Consider the following 14,230-nt stretch of genomic DNA (forward strand, 5'->3'; position numbering starts at 1 on the left):
TAGCTTGTTTTCCTTCCTCACAGCACCAAGAAAATACAGCCGATGCCCATTAAACTTTTTAAATAATTATTGGACTAAATCATAAGTTACAAACTTTCATCCATATTTCAAGGTATAACCTTATAAGGAATTAATTGGCAATTATACTAATTTGACTCTAATCACCATCCCCTTTCTGAATCTTTGCTTTCTATGTCGCATATCAGATACTAAAATTCTCTAATGGGCACAGGGACTAGAGACTTTAATAGTAGAAAAGTTATGACACAGCAGCACAATCATAGATTGCAGATAGGAGGAGGGGTGGTCGGTCTTATTAAGTATCGCAAAAAAATCAAGAAAAGAGAAAAAGATCTATTGTTATTGCCTTGGTCAGAACTGAAAACAAGGAAAACAAAAAGACCCATTCCAGTAGGCCACAATAGGATGCATTGACAACCAAAGTTCCACCATGCACATTAACATCTAAGGGAGGAAAAAAATGAACCAATGGGCCATAAGCCCAATGGTATAACCTCTCTTCCCTCAAAGGGGAGGCGAGGATTTTGACTCCGTAGTGCGTAATTTGTAAAATGTGTGTAAGTACTTACCTAACCAAAAAAAGAAAAGAAAAAATGATTTCAAATGATATCATGTTTATCAAAAGAATCAAACTGTACCAATTTGATTACTCTGCAAAGTAAAGCTAAAAGAAGTTTCTCAGACATTAGAATCAAACACAAGATATTAATGCATGTAGAGATTAGCTGAGGCATTTAATCAAACAGTTTATGTACAGTCTTATTATTGGGAATCAAAGAAAAAGCTTGGAACACTCAATGGTGGATGTAAATGGATTGAGAGCCATACCATCACAGAAAAGGTGCATAGATTCTAGGCACCCCTCGTGGCTTCAGAATGGTGTGGATAAACAACCCCAAAAGAAAATCTGAAGCGAGAACAAATTTTCCATTCACGTTTGAAGATAATAAAATAAAAGGGAAATCTCCAGACAAAGGTGTACATGGCATGAGAACAGTAAACAGATCCTACTGTGCATATCAATCAGGAACACTTCAACAACCAACCTATCAAACAAAGTTAAAAATCATGCAAAGAATACATTTTTTTTTGCGTTTCTTTAAAAGACACAATCTATCCATACCATGAAATACTATATCTGAAGCAGAAAAGAGAAATTTTCCCCATGAGCGATGGGTTATTGAATTTGGCATAAGAAGAAATGCAATCAAAGGTGAGTACCGATAAGTAGAACGTTCCGACATGTTTTCAGGTTGACCTTTCTGCAAGATGGAATAGGTGACTTCTTTGTGAACAATGGACTGTGCGTGTGAAGTACTTGGGGACTTTCCAGAGGCCATCAAAGAAGCACCGTCAGAAAACACAAGGCAATCAACATCTGTATATGAGTGTCTTGCCATTCACCATAAATAATTAAAAATAGTCGAAAAGAAGTAGGGAATGAAAATTCAATGATGGCATTGCTGCAAGAAAATAAAGACCCGTACAGTTAGTTCAATTTGAATCTTGAATATCATGCTGGTTCAGAGGAAATGACAATAAGTTCCAGATTAACTTCATACATATCAAAATGCTAAAATGACTACCCAAGCATTTAACAGATTTATCCTTGACCCATCCATTATAACAGTTCAATCTTCGATTCCGGACCACTAGGGAGTGATATCAAGTCAGATACATGATATCATATCATAGGAAAACAATGATATGGATATATTCCCTTCAAACATAAACCATGAAAAGCACATCACATTATATTTTGATATAGTATCAACTGACATAAGTTGTGCACTAGCAAGGACTTACATGACAGTGGACCAGGAGCCATACATTACAGTACTTGACTCCCCTAACCTTACGTGAGATTCTGAGAACATTAGTTGTGTGTGAATACGTACATCTTTGTGTAGTAGTTTTGACCCAAAATCGCTTTAAGACAACTTGAAGAATAAAATGAAACAAAGAGAGAAATTTACTAGCACTTTATAAACAACTAACGTCAATAAATGAAAAAATAACTATAAATCCAAAGTATATGATAGCTTGTTTTCCTTCCTCAAAACCAGCACCAAGAAAATACAGCCAATGCCCATTAAACTTTTTAAATAATTATTGGATTAAATCTTAAGTTACAAACTTCAATCCATATTTCATGGAATAAGGAATTAATTGGCAGTTAAACTAATTTGACCCAAGTCAGCTCCCAGTCTCAGAATCTGTGCTTTCTATGCCACATTATTTCATACTCAACTTCTCTAATGGACACAGGGACCAATGACATTAATAGTGAAAAAGTTAAGATGCAGCAGCACAAACATAGATTGCAGGTAGGAGGGGTGGTCGGTCTTATTTAGTATCACAAAAAAAATTAAAAGGAGAAATGAAACTATTGTTTTTGCTTTGGTCAGAACTGAAAACACGGAAAACAATATGACCAATCCCAGTGGGCCACAATAGGAATGGATTGACAACCCAAGTTCCATCATACCAAAAGCATTTCTCATATACTAGAAGCAAACAAAAAGATATTAATGTATGTAGAGATTTTGGCCATCCCTTGGAAAAATTATGGCATCACGATTCACGGATTGTGTAGAAGGAAATAGGAGCATCGCGTAAATGCTTATAGTTCTGTAATTCATGAACTAGTTATCAAATACCAAAAAAAAAAAAAAAAAAAGTTAAAATTTAATGCTTAACGTTTCATATCAAGTTTGCGACAACCGTAATTGAATTACACCCTTTTGTTAAGGCTTACATTTATTTCAACACAAAAATGCTCCTCCCATTTCTGGGGTTATGATCCTTCAATTGTTGTCTTTGGGCATTCGTCAAAGTTATCGTATCATCATACTCATCTTCAACATAATCCCATTAGATCATATGAGAGAAAAATAGTCTTCATCTTCACATACAAAAAATCATAATTTTCCCCATAAAAAATGGGAAGTGCAGATTGTTGGGCTCCTTGATTTTGTTTGTTTGTAGTCGCCATCACCGTCGATCTTCTTCGGGGTTTGCTTTCCCGTCAATAAGCTTCACGCCGAGTTTGTTCTTGATTGGAATCAAGCTCTGACACCACTTATGTTGGCCGTAGTTTCAACCAACAATATGTTTTCTATGTGAAGAGAAGAAGAAGGAATGAAGAAACAAATATTTTTCTGTATTGTATTGAATTGAGTTCTACTACAAACCTCTTAGACGATACATGTACACACTTGAAACATGCATACACTTTTTTTGTTTTTTTGGTAAGTTGAAACATGCATACACTTAATACATGTATAAATCCAAAAGACATAATGAACATACATGGCATTAAATTTAATTTTAACAACTAACATACATTTTTTACCCAATGACTGAAAAAATACTTTATTACTTCTAAATATCAATGAATACAAAAGTTAGGGACCACTGAGAACATCATAAAATTAAATATAAGCATATTTCCATTGTTTGAGAACATAATCGAAAAAATAAAGGAGTACCAGAAACATTTACAATTATCAAAATTTTAGGTTTGCTTGATTTGTCAATCAAAAAGGGAATTCTCAATAACTCATCAAATAGAAAACTATTTTCAACAATTCTATGAAAACAAGCCTTTTCTTAACAAAGTTTTTAGAAAACAGCTATCTGAAACAGATTTACTACTACATATAAAAGATCATCTTTAAAACACCAAAAAGAAATTATCAAAACAGCATTAGCAAGGGCTATAAAAAAAGGTGGAAAAGTAAAAAGTCAGAGAATTAGTTACCCCACGACATAATCCATATCAGGAGATAGTAAGCTGTCAGCTAGATAAGCTTCGGTGGAGAGAGCATAACCTTTCAGGTTGATTCTCTGTTCCTCCTGGTCAACTCGTTTAGAAACTCGCATTTTCACCACATTAAAAATTGAACTTATTTCAATACCATTTCCATTGCCATCTCCGGCGGTACCCAATTCATGCCAAATCAAGTAGAACAAATCACCACGAAAATGAAGAAATAGCGGTTGACCATTGCTGATATCATAAAACGCAGGACTCAAACCTTCAATATATCCTCGGGCATACATTTTGTGATCCAAATCATATGCAAGTAAGCCTCCACCTCCCCAAACACTAACCCAAATCCAGTACAAAGTATTTTCAAACAATATAGCTCGGCTTCTACAGAGATCATCTTCTAAAATCTCAACCTCTGAATATAGTGTTTCCCAAGAATCTAATCTCACATCACAGGCAACAAGGAAACTAGAATAGATCGAGCCCAATGTAATCCTTTTAGAATCATCGTCACAAACTGCAAACCACCCGCGTTTCGGAAGACACAGCGGCGAAGGTTGAGCCATGAATTTCATTGTATTATTGCTTGGGTTGAAAACCTCCCAGATGGGATATCCAACGCCGTCTCCTTCTTTATTCAATACGGTAAGGATGTAAATCTTACCATCAACAGTTACGGCCTCAATGTACGACCGTGGAACGTCCATGGCCGAACAAGTAAGAATCTTCCACTTGCTGAGCGAGGAGATGTTGCCACATAAATTGTTTGCGTCCGTAGACCTAACGGAGCAACAATGACCGAATCTGTATACAGTGGAGCCCATAACCACGTAGTGGCTCGACCGTGTACTCTCATACCTAGTCAGGCCGATCGGATTGATCTACGTGGTCTTCCTTCTTCTTTCCTTCCAAGTGCAAGTGTGATAGTCGTCGTTGTCGTCCTTGTTTGAAAATTTTATTTCGTACCAATTTATGTCGTCTTTGGAGCGTCCAGTGCGACGCGCGCGAAGATAGACGGTTTTTTCGACTGTTGCAATTGCCATTGCCATTGGCATCAATGAATCGTCGTCGCCGTTCTTCATCGGGTATGGAAATGTCGATCTAGGGTTTTGAAGGTAGGAGACAGAAGTGAGTCGTCGAAGTTCGAATTCAGCCTTTGGGTTTAGGGTTTAGCAGGTTAATAATGTAAAGGGTTAATTACAACGACACCCCTGAGGTTTGCTATATTGACAGCCATATACAATTTAGCTATTTTTTGAACAAATACACCCCTTAGGTTTACAAACTTGAACAATGACACCCCATTTTAAAAAAACAAAGCCAAACACAGCCTTAAGTGACATGAAATGTCTAATATGCCCTAAGATATATTTTAATCCTCACCTAAAATGACCAAACTACCCTCGCAACTCATTTCTCTCTTTCAACATCTCATTATCTCATCTCATCTCATCTCTCTCTCTCTCTCAACCTAGTTCCTCCTCTTCTTCCACACCCTCCCAATCTGTAAATCAAACCCAAAATTCTCTCTATCTCACACACACACACACACAGTATCTCTCAAACCCCCATCTCAAACCCCTAATCTCGATTCTTGCTCGCCGATTCCATGTCGCAGTTCCTCTCATGGCCGAGCCCTCCACCGGCTGAGCCGCCCGCCGTCATCAAGTGTCGGGGAGTTGGGTTTTAGATTCGTGTGATGGGTGACTATCTCGATTCGAAAAGCACTTTTAGGACGACGGCCGGCGAGCAAAATGGAGTGCTCATCCAGTGGAGAGCTTGACTGTGGATAAATTGGTCGTGGAGGACTCGCAGCAGCCGGTGAAGGCTTGGCTGGTGAGGGCTCGGCCGTGTTTAAGATGGCCTTGGCTGTGGGCGACGGAAAACAGCCTCGGTTGTGGGCGACGGGCTGTAAACACTGAACACCGGTGAATAGCTTGGCTGGATAAAATCGGCGGGATTGACTTCGAAACGGCGATGAAGGGCGCGGTTGACTGACAGCGGCGGTGACGGGCGTTGACTCGTCCGAGTTGGACTTGGTGGTGGCAGAGCTCGGATGTGGTGAGCGAGGTTGGTTCAGCTCGGCGGTGGTGGCGATGGCTGTGAGTAAAAAAAAAAAAAAAAAAAACATCAATGTTTTCCATTCATGTTAGAAGGTAAAGTCAGATTTTAGAATTATTTATGGGCATCAAGCCTCTCTGTTACTCATGCCCATCACTAATTTAGGGAAAGAAATCCCCCTCCCCCTAAGAGGGGTGGGGAGAAGAAGCAATTTTGTATGCAGAAATCGAAAGGGTACAAAACTTAGCAGCTCATGCATATTTATATCCCCCACGTATTTTGGCATGATTTGAAGTTCGAACAATAAAAGAACAGATCATTACACAGTTATTCCCTGACAGCAACCATTACTAGACAATAGTATCTCAAAATTAGGAGTTGGACAGGCTGATACATCATGCTTATCAAACAATGGGAAATTCAGGATTCCTTCATAATTTAAAGTTTAGCAAATATAATTTCTGTGTTGTGATAACTACATCTTTAACAAATCATGTAAAGAATCTATTTTTCTGTCTTCAAAAATACTCTACCTGAAGCCGAGAAGAGAAATTTTCCCACGAACGATGGATTATTGAATATGCAATAAGAAGTGCAATCAAAGGTGAGTACCGATATGTAGAACATTTGTATGGGGACTTTCCAGAGGCCATCAAAGAAGCAGCATCAAAAAAGACAAGGTAATCAACATCTGTATATGAGTGTCCTGCCATTTCACCATAAAGAAAAGAGTGAAAGAACTGCAGAGAAAAGAAGTGGGAACAAAAATTCAATGATGGCATTGCTGCAAGAAAATAAAGACCCATACAATTAGTTCAATTTGAATCTTGAATATCATGCTGGTTCAGAGGAAATAAGAAATCTTATTCAATTTCCATTCAGGTTTGAAGAGAGTCAGATTTTTGAAATAAATATATATATAAAATCCAAGGGAAATCTCCAGAAAAGGTGCACGTGGCACAAGAACATTAAACAGATCCTACTGTACATATCAATGAGGAACATTTGAGCAAAGCCCAACACTTCAAAAAACCAACCTATCAAACAAAGTTAAAAATCATGCAAACAATACGTTTTTCATGTTTCTTCGAAAAACACAATCTATCCATACCATGAAATACTATACCTGAACCTGAAAAGAGAAATTTCCCCCATGATTGATGGGTTATTGAATTTGGCATAAGAAGAAATGCAATCAAAGGTGAGTACCGATATGTATAACATTTGTACGGGAACTTTCCAGAGGCCATCAAAGAAGCAGCATCAGAAAACCCAAGGTAATCAACATCTGTATATCTGACCCCCATGTGAGTGTCTTGCCATTCACCATAAAGAATTAAAAAGAGTCGAAGAACTGCTGAGAAAAGTAGGGAATGAAAATTCATTGATGCCATTGCTGCAAAAAAAAAAAAAAAACAAAACAAAAAAAAAAAAAAACAAAACAAAAAAAAAAAGAAAGAAAGAAGAACCCATATGGTTGGTTCTATTACCATCTTGAATATCATGCTGGTTCAGAGGGAATGAGAAAAGTTCCATATTAACTTCATATAGATCAAAATGCTAAAATGACTACTCAATCATTCAACAAAATTAGCCTTCACCCATCCATTATGATAGCTCAATCTTTGATTCCAGACCATAAGGGACAGATATCATATCATAGGAAAACGACGATATGGATATATACCCTTCAAACATAGACCATGAAAAGCACATCACAATAAAATTTGATAATGTATCAACTGAAATAAATTGTGCACTAGCAAGGACTTACATAACCGAGGCTCAGGAGCCAGAGGTTAGGGTTGGACTCCCATAACCTTACTTAAAGTCTAGGAAGCGCGGACACACCTAAAAGGGCAAAGAATCCGTGTCAGACACAGACACGCCCTGACACGTGTCGGACACGCCAAAAAACGTGTCTGAACTTTCTTTTTTTTTTTTTGAGAAGTAAGGCACTTGGGGATTTTAAGAAAGTTTTAGAAACAAAGCTACGTTGAAGTGTAAATATGAGGAGGGTCATTGCATAATTAGTTAAAAGTAGTTGTTTTCCAAAACAATTTAATATTAAACAATTAGATATTTATGCTTATATTTTAGTTCAAATGTTCAAACTCTTGCACGACCATTCTCATTCTCCCACCAACCAAGCTTAGCTTCCGGTGGATGCTCTCTCTCTCTCTCTCTCTCTCTCTCTCTAATTCTTTATCCTCCTTTTTTCTTTCTTCTTCTTCACAAACCCTAGATACTTCTTCTTCTTCTTCTTTTTTCCTTTCACAACAAAATTCTTTTTTTCTCCCTTATACCTTTTCCCTTTTGTTTCCATGAACTTTTTCTCTTCTATGAGTTTTTTGTAACTAAGCCCTATTTCTTTTTCTAACAAAACCCTAATCCTTTTTGTTTCTTTGTTTACTTCTCTTTCTTACTCTTTCTATCATTCTCTCTTATTCCCGGCAAGGCACAATTTTTTTTTCATTATTAGGTTGATAAAAAATAATATTACTCTTAATTTCTTAAAGTAAAAAATCATATATATATATATATTTTTGGCCATATCCGTGTCCTAATTTTTTAGGATTTGTCGTGTCGTTGTGTGTGTCGTGTCGTATCCGTGTCCCTGCCTCTTAGCCTGAGGTACATTAGTTGTGCATGAATATGTGCATCTTTGGCTATTAGAGTCGACTCAAAATGGCATTAATACAACTTGAAAAGAAAAATATAACAAAGAAGATGAAATTTACTAGAGCTGTATAAACAACTAACGTGAAAAAAATAGTAATAATAAAAAAAGAAAAAAAATTAAAAAAGAAGACTATAAATCAAAGTATATGATACAGTGATAGCTTGTTTTCCTTCCTCACAGCACCAAGAAAATACAGCCGATGCCCATTAAACTTTTTAAATAATTATTGGACTAAATCATAAGTTACAAACTTTCATCCATATTTCAAGGTATAACCTTATAAGGAATTAATTGGCAATTATACTAATTTGACTCTAATCACCATCCCCTTTCTGAATCTTTGCTTTCTATGTCGCAATATCAGATACTAAAATTCTCTAATGGGCACAGGGACTAGAGACTTTAATAGTAGAAAAGTTATGACACAGCAGCACAATCATAGATTGCAGATAGGAGGAGGGGTGGTCGGTCTTATTAAGTATCGCAAAAAAATCAAGAAAAGAGAAAAAGATCTATTGTTATTGCCTTGGTCAGAACTGAAAACAAGGAAAACAAAAAGACCCATTCCAGTAGGCCACAATAGGATGCATTGACAACCAAAGTTCCACCATGCACATTAACATCTAAGGGAGGAAAAAAATGAACCAATGGGCCATAAGCCCAATGGTATAACCTCTCTTCCCTCAAAGGGGAGGCGAGGATTTTGACTCCGTAGTGCGTAATTTGTAAAATGTGTGTAAGTACTTACCTAACCAAAAAAAGAAAAGAAAAAATGATTTCAAATGATATCATGTTTATCAAAAGAATCAAACTGTACCAATTTGATTACTCTGCAAAGTAAAGCTAAAAGAAGTTTCTCAGACATTAGAATCAAACACAAGATATTAATGCATGTAGAGATTAGCTGAGGCATTTAATCAAACAGTTTATGTACAGTCTTATTATTGGGAATCAAAGAAAAAGCTTGGAACACTCAATGGTGGATGTAAATGGATTGAGAGCCATACCATCACAGAAAAGGTGCATAGATTCTAGGCACCCCTCGTGGCTTCAGAATGGTGTGGATAAACAACCCCAAAAGAAAATCTGAAGCGAGAACAAATTTTCCATTCACGTTTGAAGATAATAAAATAAAAGGGAAATCTCCAGACAAAGGTGTACATGGCATGAGAACAGTAAACAGATCCTACTGTGCATATCAATCAGGAACACTTCAACAACCAACCTATCAAACAAAGTTAAAAATCATGCAAAGAATACATTTTTTTTTGCGTTTCTTTAAAAGACACAATCTATCCATACCATGAAATACTATATCTGAAGCAGAAAAGAGAAATTTTCCCCATGAGCGATGGGTTATTGAATTTGGCATAAGAAGAAATGCAATCAAAGGTGAGTACCGATAAGTAGAACGTTCCGACATGTTTTCAGGTTGACCTTTCTGCAAGATGGAATAGGTGACTTCTTTGTGAACAATGGACTGTGCGTGTGAAGTACTTGGGGACTTTCCAGAGGCCATCAAAGAAGCACCGTCAGAAAACACAAGGCAATCAACATCTGTATATGAGTGTCTTGCCATTCACCATAAATAATTAAAAATAGTCGAAAAGAAGTAGGGAATGAAAATTCAATGATGGCATTGCTGCAAGAAAATAAAGACCCATACAGTTAGTTCAATTTGAATCTTGAATATCATGCTGGTTCAGAGGAAATGACAATAAGTTCCAGATTAACTTCATACATATCAAAATGCTAAAATGACTACCCAAGCATTTAACAGATTTATCCTTGACCCATCCATTATAACAGTTCAATCTTCGATTCCGGACCACTAGGGAGTGATATCAAGTCAGATACATGATATCATATCATAGGAAAACAATGATATGGATATATTCCCTTCAAACATAAACCATGAAAAGCACATCACATTATATTTTGATATAGTATCAACTGACATAAGTTGTGCACTAGCAAGGACTTACATGACAGTGGACCGAGAGCCATACATTACAGTACTTGACTCCCCTAACCTTACGTGAGATTCTGAGAACATTAGTTGTGTGTGAATACGTACATCTTTGTGTAGTAGTTTTGACCCAAAATCGCTTTAAGACAACTTGAAGAATAAAATGAAACAAAGAGAGAAATTTACTAGCACTTTATAAACAACTAACGTCAATAAATGAAAAAATAACTATAAATCCAAAGTATATGATAGCTTGTTTTCCTTCCTCAAAACCAGCACCAAGAAAATACAGCCAATGCCCATTAAACTTTTTAAATAATTATTGGATTAAATCTTAAGTTACAAACTTCAATCCATATTTCATGGAATAAGGAATTAATTGGCAGTTAAACTAATTTGACCCAAGTCAGCTCCCAGTCTCAGAATCTTTGCTTTCTATGCCACATTATTTCATACTCAACTTCTCTAATGGACACAGGGACCAATGACATTAATAGTGAAAAAGTTAAGACGCAGCCGCACAAACATAGATTGCAGGTAGGAGGGGTGGTCGGTCTTATTTAGTATCACAAAAAAAATTAAAAGGAGAAATGAAACTATTGTTTTTGCTTTGGTCAGAACTGAAAACACGGAAAACAATATGACCAATCCCAGTGGGCCACAATAGGAATGGATTGACAACCCAAGTTCCATCATACCAAAAGCATTTCTCATATACTAGAAGCAAACAAAAAGATATTAATGTATGTAGAGATTTTGGCCATCCCTTGGAAAAATTATGGCATCACGATTCACGGATTGTGTAGAAGGAAATAGGAGCATCGCGTAAATGCTTATAGTTCTGTAATTCATGAACTAGTTATCAAATACCAAAAAAAAAAAGTTAAAATTTAATGCTTAACGTTTCATATCAAGTTTGCGACAACCGTAATTGAATTACACCCTTTTGTTAAGGCTTACATTTATTTCAACACAAAAATGCTCCTCCCATTTCTGGGGTTATGATCCTTCAATTGTTGTCTTTGGGCATTCGTCAAAGTTATCGTATCATCATACTCATCTTCAACATAATCCCATTAGATCATATGAGAGAAAAATAGTCTTCATCTTCACATACAAAAAATCATAATTTTCCCCATAAAAAATGGGAAGTGCAGATTGTTGGGCTCCTTGATTTTGTTTGTTTGTAGTCGCCATCACCGTCGATCTTCTTCGGGGTTTGCTTTCCCGTCAATAAGCTTCACGCCGAGTTTGTTCTTGATTGGAATCAAGCTCTGACACCACTTATGTTGGCTGTAGTTTCAACCAACAATATGTTTTCTATGTGAAGAGAAGAAGAAGGAATGAAGAAACAAATATTTTTCTGTATTGTATTGAATTGAGTTCTACTACAAACCTCTTAGACGATACATGTACACACTTGAAACATGCATACACTTTTTTTGTTTTTTTGGTAAGTTGAAACATGCATACACTTAATACATGTATAAATCCAAAAGACATAATGAACATACATGGCATTAAATTTAATTTTAACAACTAACATACATTTTTTACCCAATGACTGAAAAAATACTTTATTACTTCTAAATATCAATGAATACAAAAGTTAGGGACCACTGAGAACATCATAAAATTAAATATAAGCATATTTCCATTGTTTGAGAACATAATCGAAAAAATAAAGGAGTACCAGAAACATTTACAATTATCAAAATTTTAGGTTTGCTTGATTTGTCAATCAAAAAGGGAATTCTCAATAACTCATCAAATAGAAAACTATTTTCAACAATTCTATGAAAACAAGCCTTTTCTTAACAAAGTTTTTAGAAAACAGCTATCTGAAACAGATTTACTACTACATATAAAAGATCATCTTTAAAACACCAAAAAGAAATTATCAAAACAGCATTAGCAAGGGCTATAAAAAAAGGTGGAAAAGTAAAAAGTCAGAGAATTAGTTACCCCACGACATAATCCATATCAGGAGATAGTAAGCTGTCAGCTAGATAAGCTTCGGTGGAGAGAGCATAACCTTTCAGGTTGATTCTCTGTTCCTCCTGGTCAACTCGTTTAGAAACTCGCATTTTCACCACATTAAAAATTGAACTTATTTCAATACCATTTCCATTGCCATCTCCGGCGGTACCCAATTCATGCCAAATCAAGTAGAACAAATCACCACGAAAATGAAGAAATAGCGGTTGACCATTGCTGATATCATAAAACGCAGGACTCAAACCTTCAATATATCCTCGGGCATACATTTTGTGATCCAAATCATATGCAAGTAAGCCTCCACCTCCCCAAACACTAACCCAAATCCAGTACAAAGTATTTTCAAACAATATAGCTCGGCTTCTACAGAGATCATCTTCTAAAATCTCAACCTCTGAATATAGTGTTTCCCAAGAATCTAATCTCACATCACAGGCAACAAGGAAACTAGAATAGATCGAGCCCAATGTAATCCTTTTAGAATCATCGTCACAAACTGCAAACCACCCGCGTTTCGGAAGACACAGCGGCGAAGGTTGAGCCATGAATTTCATTGTATTATTGCTTGGGTTGAAAACCTCCCAGATGGGATATCCAACGCCGTCTCCTTCTTTATTCAATACGGTAAGGATGTAAATCTTACCATCAACAGTTACGGCCTCAATGTACGACCGTGGAACGTCCATGGCCGAACAAGTAAGAATCTTCCACTTGCTGAGCGAGGAGATGTTGCCACATAAATTGTTTGCGTCCGTAGACCTAACGGAGCAACAATGACCGAATCTGTATACAGTGGAGCCCATAACCACGTAGTGGCTCGACCGTGTACTCTCATACCTAGTCAGGCCGATCGGATTGATCTACGTGGTCTTCCTTCTTCTTTCCTTCCAAGTGCAAGTGTGATAGTCGTCGTTGTCGTCCTTGTTTGAAAATTTTATTTCGTACCAATTTATGTCGTCTTTGGAGCGTCCAGTGCGACGCGCGCGAAGATAGACGATTTTTTCGACTGTTGCAATTGCCATTGCCATTGGCATCAATGAATCGTCGTCGCCGTTCTTCATCGGGTATGGAAATGTCGATCTAGGGTTTTGAAGGTAGGAGACAGAAGTGAGTCGTCGAAGTTCGAATTCAGCCTTTGGGTTTAGGGTTTAGCAGGTTAATAATGTAAAGGGTTAATTACAACGACACCCCTGAGGTTTGCTATATTGACAGCCATATACAATTTAGCTATTTTTTGAACAAATACACCCCTTAGGTTTACAAACTTGAACAATGACACCCCATTTTAAAAAAACAAAGCCAAACACAGCCTTAAGTGACATGAAATGTCTAATATGCCCTAAGATATATTTTAATCCTCACCTAAAATGACCAAACTACCCTCGCAACTCATTTCTCTCTTTCAACATCTCATTATCTCATCTCATCTCATCTCTCTCTCTCTCTCAACCTAGTTCCTCCTCTTCTTCCACACCCTCCCAATCTGTAAATCAAACCCAAAATTCTCTCTATCTCACACACACACACACACAGTATCTCTCAAACCCCCATCTCAAACCCCTAATCTCGATTCTTGCTCGCCGATTCCATGTCGCAGTTCCTCTCATGGCCGAGCCCTCCACCGGCTGAGCCGCCCGCCGTCATCAAGTGTCGGGGAGTTGGGTTTTAGATTCGTGTGATGGGTGACTATCTCGATTCGAAAAGCACTTTTAGGACGACGGCC

This window comes from Cornus florida, unplaced genomic scaffold, assembly GCF_030987335.1.
Source record: "Cornus florida cultivar Cherokee Brave unplaced genomic scaffold, ASM3098733v1 CherokeeBrave_3.0.0_Hap2_Chr07, whole genome shotgun sequence".
NCBI classification, from domain to species: Eukaryota; Viridiplantae; Streptophyta; class Magnoliopsida; order Cornales; family Cornaceae; genus Cornus; species Cornus florida.